Source organism: Tachypleus tridentatus, chromosome 12, assembly GCF_004210375.1.
Source record: "Tachypleus tridentatus isolate NWPU-2018 chromosome 12, ASM421037v1, whole genome shotgun sequence".
Classification (NCBI taxonomy): Eukaryota; Metazoa; Arthropoda; class Merostomata; order Xiphosura; family Limulidae; genus Tachypleus; species Tachypleus tridentatus.
The window spans coordinates 89073170-89086071 of record NC_134836.1 but is presented as its reverse complement, the minus strand read 5'-3'; the positions used below and the strand labels follow the sequence as shown (position 1 = coordinate 89086071).

The 12902-nt window shown below is 32.9% G+C and overlaps 1 protein-coding gene across 1 annotated transcript in view; it reads right to left on the bottom strand.

Annotated features, from left to right (window-relative positions):
* Positions 1-7284, bottom strand: part of LOC143233942 (diuretic hormone receptor-like) — an 81089-nt gene extending 73805 nt beyond the window's left edge. The window contains exon 1 of the mRNA XM_076470868.1: positions 7181-7284. The gene's annotated coding sequence lies outside the window, so the exon portion shown is untranslated. The remainder of the gene's footprint in view (positions 1-7180) is intronic.
* Between the last annotated feature and the right edge of the window lie 5618 nt (positions 7285-12902).

Here is a 12902-nt window from a genome sequence, read left to right as displayed (position 1 = left end):
GTGGTCTTAAACGTTTGACCAGCTAGTGTTTAGGCTAATTTCATAGTGTTCACATTTTTCCTATTAAATGCTAAAAGAGTTTTTTTTTTCCTTTTCTTATTTTGATCTTTCGAAGCTCTACTCAAATAAGTGGTTGAGTCTAACAACTCAAAATGCATATTTTTTCTTTATGTTCATTGGCCTTAAGATTTTGGTCAGCAGTGTATTTGACCTGTAAGAATCTCATCTCACTTCCTGGTGACTCAGTAATATTTTGTTTTTTTGTTTGTCTATTAGTTAAGCACAAAGTTACGCAAGGGGCTATCTGTGTTCTGCCCACCACAGGTATCGAAACCCGTATTTTAGCGTCGTAAGTCCGCAGACATATCGCTGAACCAATGACGGGCAGCTCAGTAATAAGTATGAAAACCTGCAATAATAAAAGTCAGGTTTCGATACCCGCAATGGGCAGAACGTATGGGCCCATCGTGTAGCTCTGTGCTTAACAGGAAACAAACAAAGTCAATGTCTAAATTGCTTTTCATACGAATAATGTTATAAATATTCAACAACATCAAAAATGTTAGCTTATAACAATCACCAATAGAAGAGTGGTAAGTCTTCAGATTATAAAACAATAAAATAAGTGGTTCATTTCCCTTCGGTGGACACAGCAGATAACCCGATGTGGCTTTGTTATAAGAAAAACACGCACGCCAACAGAAGAGATTCAAAGAAAGTAATGGAACTCTAATACAGTTTTTTTGTGTGTAGGATTCTACAAATTATTAATAGTGATCGTTAAAATTTAATTGTTTTTAACTCTTTAACAAATCCTTAATATGTGTGTGATTTATAAAAATTTCAAACAAAAAAGGCGTATGATATAACATTATTTCCAAAATTAATACTTTCTCACTCCTGAAAACTAATGATAATGAATCTTGATAAAACTTTAATAAAGTGAAGCAAGTCAGTAACTTTTTAAGAATCAATCGATTTTTTTCTTTTTCTTTATGTTCGTAACACGAAATTTGTGAAGGACGTTACTTTCTTAATTGAGAAAAATATAAAATTAAAAAACACTGGTATAAACTGTGTCTATGCTAATAAAGTCATAATTTTTATATCATTTTCTATTATTATTGCTTAAATTATAACACAGGTGGGGATCAGGAAAGCCTAACATTAGCAAAACAAATATACCATGTGACTGTACACTCTTTGGCCTCTTTATTAGGTATGCATATCTAGTACTAAATAGGACCCTCTTTTGCCTCCAGAAAAGCCTGAATTATTCTCGGCATGGATTCAACAAAGTGATGAAAACATTCCTTAGGGATTTTGATCCATGCTGATTTGATACCATTACACAGCTCCTGGAGATTTGTCGATCACACATTCATGCTGCGAACCTCCTGCCTTCCACCTTATCCCTAAGGTTCTCTATTGGATTGAGATCTGGGGACTGTGCAGGCCATTGGAGTACACTGAAGTCACTGTCATGTTCGTGGAATCAGCTTGAGATGATGCGTGCTTTGTGACAAGGCGCATTGGAAAACTGGCAGACTATGGCAATAAAAGGATGCAAATAGTCAACAACAATGCTCGGGTAGGCTGTGTCATTCAAATGATGGTATTAAGAGGCCTAATGCGTCATAAGAAAATATTCCACATACCATTACACCACCACCACCATCTTGTACCGTTGACACAAGCCATTCTTCTCTGACCTCTCTCATTAACAAGGTGTTTTCGTCCACAGAACGTTTTTGTCGCTGGATTTTTTTTTCGCACCTTCCTTCGTAAACTCTAGAGCCTGCAGTGTGCGAAAATCCCAGGTGGTCAGCAGTTTCTGAGATGCTGGAACCACCATGACTGGCACCAACAATCATTCCATGGTCAAAGTCGCTTAGATCACGCATGTTCCCCATTCTAATGTTTGGTCAAACAATAGCTGAACATCTTGACCATGTCTGCATGCTTTATATATTGAGTTACAGCCACGTGATTCGCTATTTGGCTATTTGTGTTAAAGAGCAGGTGTACCTAATAAAGTGACCACTGAATGTATAGCCTCACTTGAAATAAAAAACGTGGACATAACGTTTCGATTACAGATAACAAATCATTAAACCTCGTATTTTAAAACAAAAATGGAATGGGGTAATATTACACGGGATTGAGTACGTTATGGTAAAATTACTTTGGATCATCATTACGTTGTTACTGTCAATGTAGCCACATCCGATCATACTTCTATTTGACGCCGTACAGAATTGACAACAGCTCTTCAACTGTGTATCGATTGTCAAACAAACAAAACTGCCCTCTTCAAATCCAGTTTCTTCACTTTCATCATAAGATATCTTGTATACGAGAATGATGATTTTCCTGTGTCCATTCCAACATAGGCTCGGGATACGGTCACATGACTAACATGTATGTGTTTATGATAGTATGAATTATCGTTTCATACAACAGCTGCTTGATGTATGCAACGGTTGAACAGAAAGTGTGTGTGTGTTTTTTTTATAGCAAAGCCACATTGGGCTATCTGCTGTGTCCACCGAGGGGAAACGAACCTCTGATTTTAGCGTTGTAAATCCATAGACTTACTGCTGTACGAACAAGAAGTAATGACTGGAAATCTTATCTTGATCAAACCATACTTATTGGCCACGTTTACAGACAGAGATCTTTCTTGATTTTGTTACGTTCCTTGCCTGGGCTTGTAGACGACCTTTACTACTGACCTTTCATTTCACGGATTCTTTCCTATTACTTTCTTGTTACAGTTGAGATACGACTTCTTGTGAATCTCTTTCTGAATGGTCTTGGTTTTTCAAGTTGAATATATTTGTTTTTTTTTTTTGGTTGTTTTTTTTCTCTAGTGCCACGACGTACAAGAGATATTCCTGTCTTGGAAATTCAAGTTCTCAATCTAAACACATCTATTCGATCTGAATGTACGAATAGCTTGCGTCGAATAGAACTGTTACATAACCTTCCCAAAGCGATCAGTTTTCAATGGCATCACCCTTTCTACGAAACATCCAACCATATTAAAATGTAGTTGTGATACAGCGTATTTATATCGGCTATGGCTGTCATGTGACTTACTGATTCGCACATTCAATGTCGTCTTAATATAGTTCAACAAGGAGTGAAAGAGCTACAGGAACATGTTTCGAAACAGTGTAGCTATCTTAAAGGATGATAGTACTACTCATACAGTAAGGGTTAAAAATGGTACTGCTACTACACCTGGTAGAAAAAATTGTTATGGCAAATGTAGTACTTTGCTACAGGCGCGGTCCACCAGGAGCTTAACTTCCCAATTGAGCTAATAATGTATAATATAAATATTTATGAGCGCAACTATCATTAACACTCAGTACTTTAAATGTAAATCTATTTAACAAACCAGATACTAACCCTTTTACTACGTCAAACATAAGACCATTTAATACATGAGCTATAATTTCAGTTAAGAAGTATGCTTAAATCCACTAAATAAATTAATTACAAACACATTTAACAAATCAGCAATAAACCATTGTAACTCGTCAGTTATAAACCATTTTAATATGCTAGCTATCAATTTATTGAGTAGGTCAATTATAAATCATTTTAGCATGTTAACTATCAACCTATTGAATTGACTACTCATAAGCCTTTTTACTACGGCAGCTAACATTCTACAGAATAGATACGTTATAATCTCTTTTAACATGTCGGCTATGAATTTGTTGAACAAGTCAGTTATAAACCATTTTAACATGTCAGCTACCAATACGTATAATATGCCAGATATTTAACAGGTCAATTAAAAACCCTCTTAGTTTGTCAGCTGTCAATCCACTTAAAAGGTCAATTACAAATTATTTTAATGCACCAGCTATCAACTTACTAAATAGGTTAATTATAAACTCTTTTAAACGTGTCAGCTAACACTTTATTGAATAAGTCAGTTATAAACCCTTTTAATATATCAGCTATTAATGTGTTAAATAAATCTTTATAAGCCCTTTTAACATGTCAACTGTTAGTAATAAATCATTTTAAATTGTCAATTATAATTATATTGAATATGTAAGTTATAAACCCTTTCAAAATCAAAATATTAGTTTAATGAATAGCTCAGTTATAAGCCCTTTTAACGTGTTAGTTATTCTATTAAATATATCTGTTATAAAATATTTTAACGCGTCAGTTACCAATTTAATGAATAGGTCATTTATAAACCTTACTAATGTGCCAGCTATCAACCTATTGAATAAGTTAGCTATAAAGTATTTTAACGTGTCAGCTACTAATCTGTTGAGTAGATCATAATAAACTATGCTAACGTGTAAACTATTAATTTATTGAATAAGTCAATTACAAATCCTTTTAATGTTATTAGCTATCAATGTGATGAATAGGTCAGCTATAAATCCTGTTAACCTTTCACTTATTCTATTGAATAGGTAAGTTATAAAATCTTTTAACGTGTCAATTATAAACACATTTAATATGTTAAGTATCTGACGTGCTGAACGTAATGATAGCTGATATAACGTGTCAACTATCATTATATTGAAGAGGTCAGTTATGAACCATTTTAGCACGTCAATTATAAACCCGTTTCAATACCAGCTATAAAATCTGTTGACCACGCCAGCTATTATCTCTTTTTATCTCGTGCATTCTTAGTCATTTTATTTCACGTCATCCATTAACCTATTAACATCTCAGTTATTCCCTCATTTAATGTTATCTATAAACCTATTTAACATTTCAGTTACCACCTCATTTAGCATGTTATCTGTAAACCTATTTAACAAATGAACAGTAAAGACGTTTAACATTTCAGCTATTCTCCATTTAGTATATCATATATTAACGTATTTAACAAATCAGTTTTAAACCCATTTAACATTTCTACCATAAACCCAATTTAAGACGTCATCTACAAACCAGTTTAACACTTGTTGCAAGATAATTATTTTAGTTATAAACCTGTTCAACAAGTTAGCTAATAAACACATTGAATATATCGATTACCTATTTATTTAACATGTAGATATCATTTTTTTCATCGTATTAGCTGTCAGTCTATCTAAAAATGTCATCTACAAATACTGCGACACACCAACAATAAATCATTCGCCATATAAGCTATAAATTTATTCCCCATTTATACATCAATACGGTATGAAAGCTCTTTACCAATCTAGAACGGCAATTATAACTCTATTTAGCATACCATCTATCGATGTGTTTAAAACATCACCTACCGCCTGTTTAATTTGTCAGCTCGCCATCTATTTGTTATCAGGTCAGTTAAAACAAATGTCTGTATATAAAGGTCTGCTATAGCTGGGCTGAGCGTGACCCAGTTGTTAAAATGCCGCTATGGATCAGAGGTTCCATGACTCGTACTCTTTTCTCGCCAAAAACAAACAAACAATTGCACTCCGCTCTTTGGGAACTTTGGGTACGTAACAAGAATGATGATCCTATTATTCGTTACAACAAGACAAACCCAAACACTGCCGTCCCTCTAATTTATCCTTTCAATATTGGGGATGGTGAGGCGGATGGTCCTAAAATAGCTTTGCACGAAATTCAACAAACATCTATAAATTCACTTACACCTCAGGTATCAATCTGTTTATTCGTGATGACGAGAAACCCACTTGAAGTAAAAATGTATCTCAGGACGGCTGGTATGGGTATTAATACTTTTACAAATAAAGCAGAGAACAACGTTTCAACTTTCTTAGATCACCTTCAGGTTAATAACTTTATTAACTAGAAGATGACCTAAGAAGGTCGAAACGTTATTCTCTGCTTTATTAGCAAAAGTGTTAATACCCATACCAGCCAATCTGTTTATTATAATGTTAGATATTAATTTGTTCGTTATGTCAGCTATCAATTCATTTAACACATAATCTATATACTTATTTTGCATTGCATTTATCAATTTACTTCTTACGTTATCTTTCATTGTATAAAATCAATCAACCATAATTAAATGTCTGTTTACGTAAAATGATCATCTTGAAGAAATATGAATTGTAGCATTTTACAGCAACGCATACATTTTTTAACACAATGTAACATATATTGGAATTAACAGATCCAAGTTATCAGAGCTACTTTTCATATATATATATATATATATTTTTTTACAGCAACATCACACTGGGTTATCTGAGAACCAAACTCCAGATTTTAACGATGTAAATCCATAAACAAACCGTTGTCCCAACAGGAAACATATTTACTAAGTACAGTAAATATCGGGGCTTACAAATATACTTTTCCAAAGTTGTTTTTAAATATAACACTTTAAGTTGTAAATCAAGAATATCAGTTTCACAGTTGTGTCAACTTATTAAGGTTTATCAAAAAAACAATTGTTATTCAATTTATCCTATAATTAAATACCAACAGTGTACGTAAGCAACTAATGAATCAACCACAAATCCACAACATTTGCTTAATCGAACAAAAAAAAGTACTTTTTTTTTAAAAGGCGTTACATGGGTGGTTTGTTTTGAATTTCTCGCAAAGCCACACCAGGGCTATCTGTGCAAGCCATCACTAATCTAACAGTGTAAGACCAGAGGGAAGGCCGCTAGTCATCACCACCAACCGCCGCCAGCTCTTAGGCTACTCTTTTACCAACGATTGACCGTCACACTATAACGCCCCCACGGCTGAAAGGGTAAGTATGTTCGGTGTGACAGAGATTCTAACTCGCGACCCTCAGATTACGAGTCGAGAGTCTTTATCACCTTGTCATGCCGGGCTGTTACATGAGTGTAAGAATAAAAACTAAAATAGAACAACGCCATGTGTGTAGACTTACAGCACTAACAAGCAGGTTTCGATACCATGGTGGGCAGAGCACAACTAGCTTATAGCTTATCTTTAAACAAAAATGAAAAAAAAATCGTTATATATATATATTTTTTAACATGAATATATCTGTTCTAACCAGAAATGGTATGATACGATATTTATCAGTTATCTTAACATGGCAAACTTAAATTATTTCACATTAACACAACTGCTATGGAAACTAATTGGAATAGTTATTCTTTTTTGTGTTTAACAAATAAGTTTTGATTACCTTTTTACTTTTCTGAGGTTTTCTTTAAAATGTAGAAAATCAGCAATATGTATTTATATTTATAGTACTCACAAAATTTTCTTTTTGTCTGTTGTTCGTAGTTGTTACTCCTTCGATTTTGTCGTTGTTTATAACCTCTGGCTTCTGTTGTGAGGGTGTAAGAAAAGTGCGTACAGTTTAATTCGAAACGCCTACTTTTAAACTGCCGATCCGAAACCCCATTCACGATTCTTGCGAGTGTCGTGACATCTAGTGGATATATTTTCTGAACAAGAACTAAGAAGGTTAAAACGATCACTTCAATCGTTTTGGTCATCACGATCAGTTCAATTGTTTCCTATATGTAAATTAACAGTTATTTGCCTCAGATACATCGTAAAAATATATCAGACTGAAGTTTAAACTGCTGTGCACGCGGACAAGCAACTAAAACTTTAACATTTAGATAATATCTTGTATAAACCACAAATGAATAAAAACCCTATTACCCAAGAGCTTTCGAAAGATGAATCAAACTGGGAATTATCAGTTTGCCCCTGAAGAAAAAAAAAGGTCCACCTTTCGAAAACACTTGGGTTATAAGGTTTGTTTTTGTTGTTTTTTATCATTTCTATCAAGACTTCTTGGACCTGTGTGTTTTTCTAGCATCATGACTACACAAATATTTCGTTGTGTACGCAACACTCAAAATCGAAAAAGGCTACAAACAAAACATAATGAACATATAAAATATACAGATTATTAAAATATCGAGGAGTAAGTCTGGAGTTAATAATCACTTGAACTAGAAATGTAATTATGTATCTTCAGTTTATTTTCACACCCTTGAGATAGACACGCTTTAATAAGCACGATATCTCGTTAACTGATTTTACAATATAACTAACACTAGTTAATGTCTTTTATTGTGGGTTCAAGCCTTTTGACTTTAGGTTAACTATTATATGTACTTTTGCAGGTCGCTTTACGCTATCCTTTATTTATATCCGAGGTCTATGACTGGTACTGAATGTTAATAATTAACGCCAAGTGAGTGTTTTTGACAGCAAGTTCTCAACATAATTTATGAATGTACAGGTTTTGTTGACATTTTAGTTCTTAGTACTTTTGAAGAAAGCTTTTTATACCAATCTATTATTAACAAGTTTTCCGTCCATTTATGTTTATTATAAAATTTCAGAAGGCTGCATAGTTTTTCTCTCTCTTCTATTGTTCTACAATGTTGTGGCATTCAATCAAGTAATTAATATATATGCATAAACACATGTGTGTAAAATATTAAAGCATACCTGACGTCTGTTAGTTATTTATAATATTTATGACAGGTATACATTTATTTCCATATTTCTAATTTTAAAATAATTATTGTTACTATAACTGGCGATCTTCTGATAGTAACCTTACAATCCATAAGTTAACATTACATTTTATGTATTTTACAACACTTAAATACAAGAATACATAATAAATGTACGTATAAATTGATGTGATTCCGAAACATTTACATCTTTAAATGCTGTAACAAAAACTACATTGTTTGGTTGTAATGTTTCGTTCACAAACTACTTGCTTGTTTCTTAGCTCTGACCCACATAATGGAATACGTGTTTCATCGTTTTATACAGTTTTTCGTTTCTTTAGTATTGTCTACATATGTTTATTTGACTCTTCTAATATTGTAAATATGTAAACAGTCCACTTAATATTCTTGCTAATCAAGAAACAGGTAGGTGACCTGGTGAAGTCATCAAAATACTTTTATTATTGTTGTTATTGTAGAGTCACTTCGGTATGTAATCTCTTACTATTAACTTACAAATCTTATTATAAATCAGCTAGCGATGTATACGTCCGGAACTCGGATCTCGGACACCACCGCACTGATTATCACCAATCATAACTGGGTAATATTTTTATAACTAGACAGTACTTTTATAGCTGAACAATAAATAAAACAATTGAAATTTCTACAAAAATTATGCTTCAGATTTAACTAATAAAATTACAAAAACGAATAAGGTTGAAGCATACATCTATCAAAAAATAAACTTAAAAAATTACTTGTTTTTCTGTAGTGAAAATCTCGTGAATGTTGCAACAGAGAAGCGAGACATTTCATCGATAACTGCATCCACAAGAAGTTCTTCAATAAATCTACTTCGTGATTTTTAAACAACTATTTCAATAAAATCCTTTTTTTTTTTCATGGTTGGTAAACATTATTGAATGTCAAGTATGAATACATTGTTGTAGAGCTGTCACACAATTCCAGAAAATAACATAGGCCTAATAGCATTTCGCCCGAACTAGCGATTGTACTTCTACTGGTAAATATCAAACATACTAAAAAAATACTGATTATTCAAAAACTAATATTTAAACCTATTTAAAATTATTCTTTTTTTAACGTGCCAAAATTCGTCCTTAAGCACCGTTTGAAACACTATCTTTTAGACCACAGATAAAAATATAATACTTGAAATTTATCAAAACTCTCATAATTCATTATTTCATGACTACGTTTATTAGTTGGGAAGAGTTTTATTCCTAAATAATTTCATCAAAGACCAAGGTATTTGTTGAAAAAGTTACTTTATTGTATCGTATCTAAAATCAATATCATTTTTACACTTTTTATTTTATTTTTTTACATTTAGAAGTTAATATAACTAGACATATTATAGCAAAGACTGTCACAAACTATCAGTATTTTCAGAAACCAAACAAAATGTAATAAGCTCTACCAACCCACACCCTCAGAACAGAAAGAACTCGTAAGCATCAGACCAGATTCTAGGATTATATGACGTCAGAAAAAGAAATTACGTCAAAGAGCTTCTGGAAATTTGAAGAAAAGTTGAGTCAAATATATTAAAGTATTTAAAGAAAATGATTGGAAAAATTCTAAAGTAAGTTTTTAATCATAATTGTATATATTTTGTAACCCTACATTTGTTCCCAAGGGCGTTCTTTTCTGAATATTTCCTATTCAAGTATAAAAACGTTTGTCATTTATTATTTTGCTTTAATGATTAAATGAGTGACAATACTACGATTCTTATGACATATGATTCACACAGATAACTCATTATGTTATAAGAACATGTAATAGCTATTATAGTTTAAAAAGTATAAGAACGTACTTATTAAGATACATCCATCAATGGTTCAGCCGTAAGTCATAGGCGTCTGACATTAGAGCAGGGTTTCGATACCCACGGTAAGCACACCACATACAGATCATTGTATAGCTTCTTGCTTAATTACAAAATAAATAAACTACTTTAAAATATTCGGTGATATAATATAACAACAAGTTTTTGATATTTAAACACAATAGAAAAAGCTATAAATTCATATGTTTTTCACTAATTCTTGTTAAGAACATACTTTAAGTTTAAGCACTTACAATATTCAAATGCAAATGATTGAGCTCCTAAACGAAGACGATTGGTAATAATAAGGGCAAAAATAAAATAATTATCTTTAGATTAAATTAATTATTAAAAAACGATAGAAAACCCTTTGGGCAAGTCAGCAGTAACTAAACCAGTAGCAAATCTAGAGTTAGATCTTTTGGTGGAAAGATGAAGTTTTAGAAAGATGGCGCATACATCGTGGGTTTATGGGTCGGACTTGGAACCCCTGACAAGATGCAGGTACTCTGCGCTTTTGTGTCATCTGGAATAGAAAAATGCGCCTAAAAATAACTCGAAGATCATCTCGTATATTTTTAATTGTAAACTTACAAGAGTGCAATTCGAAAATATACTGCAAATTGCAAAATAATAATAATAAACTGCATATTTGTGTGTTAAAATTTTCTTTTTTTACTTTTGTTTTTGGGGGACATGACCTCTGCCAGTAAAATGAACCTTGAAGTTTTTAGAGCTTAAATTAAAAGTCTTTAATGGTAAAACGTTAACTTTATACTTATCCATCTGTATCCATCACATTAAAATATTTAAAAACAGTAGAAGTTTTGCTTATCGTGTTGAAATAATGCAGTTTTCCTTCTAGTGTAGTATGTTGTCTGGTGTATGTACTACAATGGTCAAATTTGTTTGTTTTAAAACGTAAAGCTCTAGAATGGGCTACCTGCGTTGTGTCTTCTTCAGGTATCGAACTCTGATATATTAGATTTGTAAGCAAGCTTACAACTGAGTCGCAAGGAAGCAATGTGATATGTTTGTTTGTTTGTTTGAAGTTAAACGCAAAACTACACAATGAATTATATGTGCTAATATCACCATGGATATCCAAACCCGGTTTCTAGCGTTGTAAGTCTGCAGACATACCGCTATGCCACTGGGGGCTTGTGATGCAACGGATGTCACTAGAAAACTGCAGCTTACATCTGGTTCTATTACTGGTTTTATTAACTTATGTAAGTCTAAAACTTTTAGTATACAATATTATGTATGTTGTTAAGTATTATGAGTTTAAAGACTTAAAAAACATAATATTCGTGTAAATAAATAGCATAAAATCGAGTATATAGTCAATATCATAATTTTAGTTAATAATAGTTTTAGTTAAACATTGTACATAGCTGGCAACATAAATATAATAAAAAATCTAATATTATAAGTAGCTTCCTTATGCTCCCCCCCTTTTCAAGTGGTAAAGCGATATGTCTGCGAACTTATACCGCAAGAAATCGGGTTTCGATACTAGTGGTGGGCAAAGTAAATATTAACATTATATAGCTTTGTGCTTAATTGCAAACAAATACACCTTATTAGCAGATAAAGTATAATACTTATTCTAAAGAAACAATAATGAAATATAAAAGTCAAAACAATTATTCGCCTATTTCAGTTTAATCTTCAAATAGTCTGAAGACGTATTTCCACCACTGTAGTTATATTCATTCTTAAGTAAAATAAGCTCTGTATTTACTAAAATATCATGAAAAATACGTTAGCGTATTAACGTATCTAAAACCTAAGTGTGCTGTAGTGTGAATTTATTTTTAGAATATAATGAAGTGTTGCAATTGCTATGAATACAAACTTAAAGGGTTGCGTTGGTACAGCCCTACTGTTTGATAAACACATCAAGATATATCACACATGTAACCATTAGAGCAGAGTGAAAGTCTAAATGATTATTCTTAATCCAACAACAGAAGTAATTCCCACTTTTATAATTTAGAACTTCTAATTAGGAGACGGAAAACTTATCAGTTCCACCGCCGCCTACACGGTGTATTTTAACTGAATACTGGCCCTGCATGACCAGGTGGTTAGGACGCTCAAATCGTAATCTGAGGGTTGCGGGTTCTAATCCCCGTCATATCAAATATGCTTGCCCTTTCAGCCATGGGGACGTTATAATGTTACAGTCAATTCCACTATTCGTTGGTAAAAGAGTAGTCCAAAAGTTGGCGGTGGTGGTGATGACTAGCTGGCTTCCTTCTAGTCTTACACTGCTAAATTAAAGACGGCTAGCGCAAATAGCCTTCGTGTAGCTTTACGCGAAATTCAAAAAAAGAAAAAAAGAATAACTGAATACTGGGATTGACTGTCACTTTCATGATTTGGAATTTTTTTACCCGAACAAAGGAAACTAGTTAGCAGCACTGCTGTCTACACACCTACGCGTTACCTAACAGTAGGACTGACTGTCACTCTTATAATCTATTCACCACTGAAAATACAGAAAGTGTCTAGCGGTGTATTGTGGCCTTGAGCTGTGGACCTTTCGATCTGTAACACAAAATGGCATGCTATCCTATGGACCACGCCTGGCCTTTTCCCTTTATATATGAACGTCTGAATAGCAGTACTCT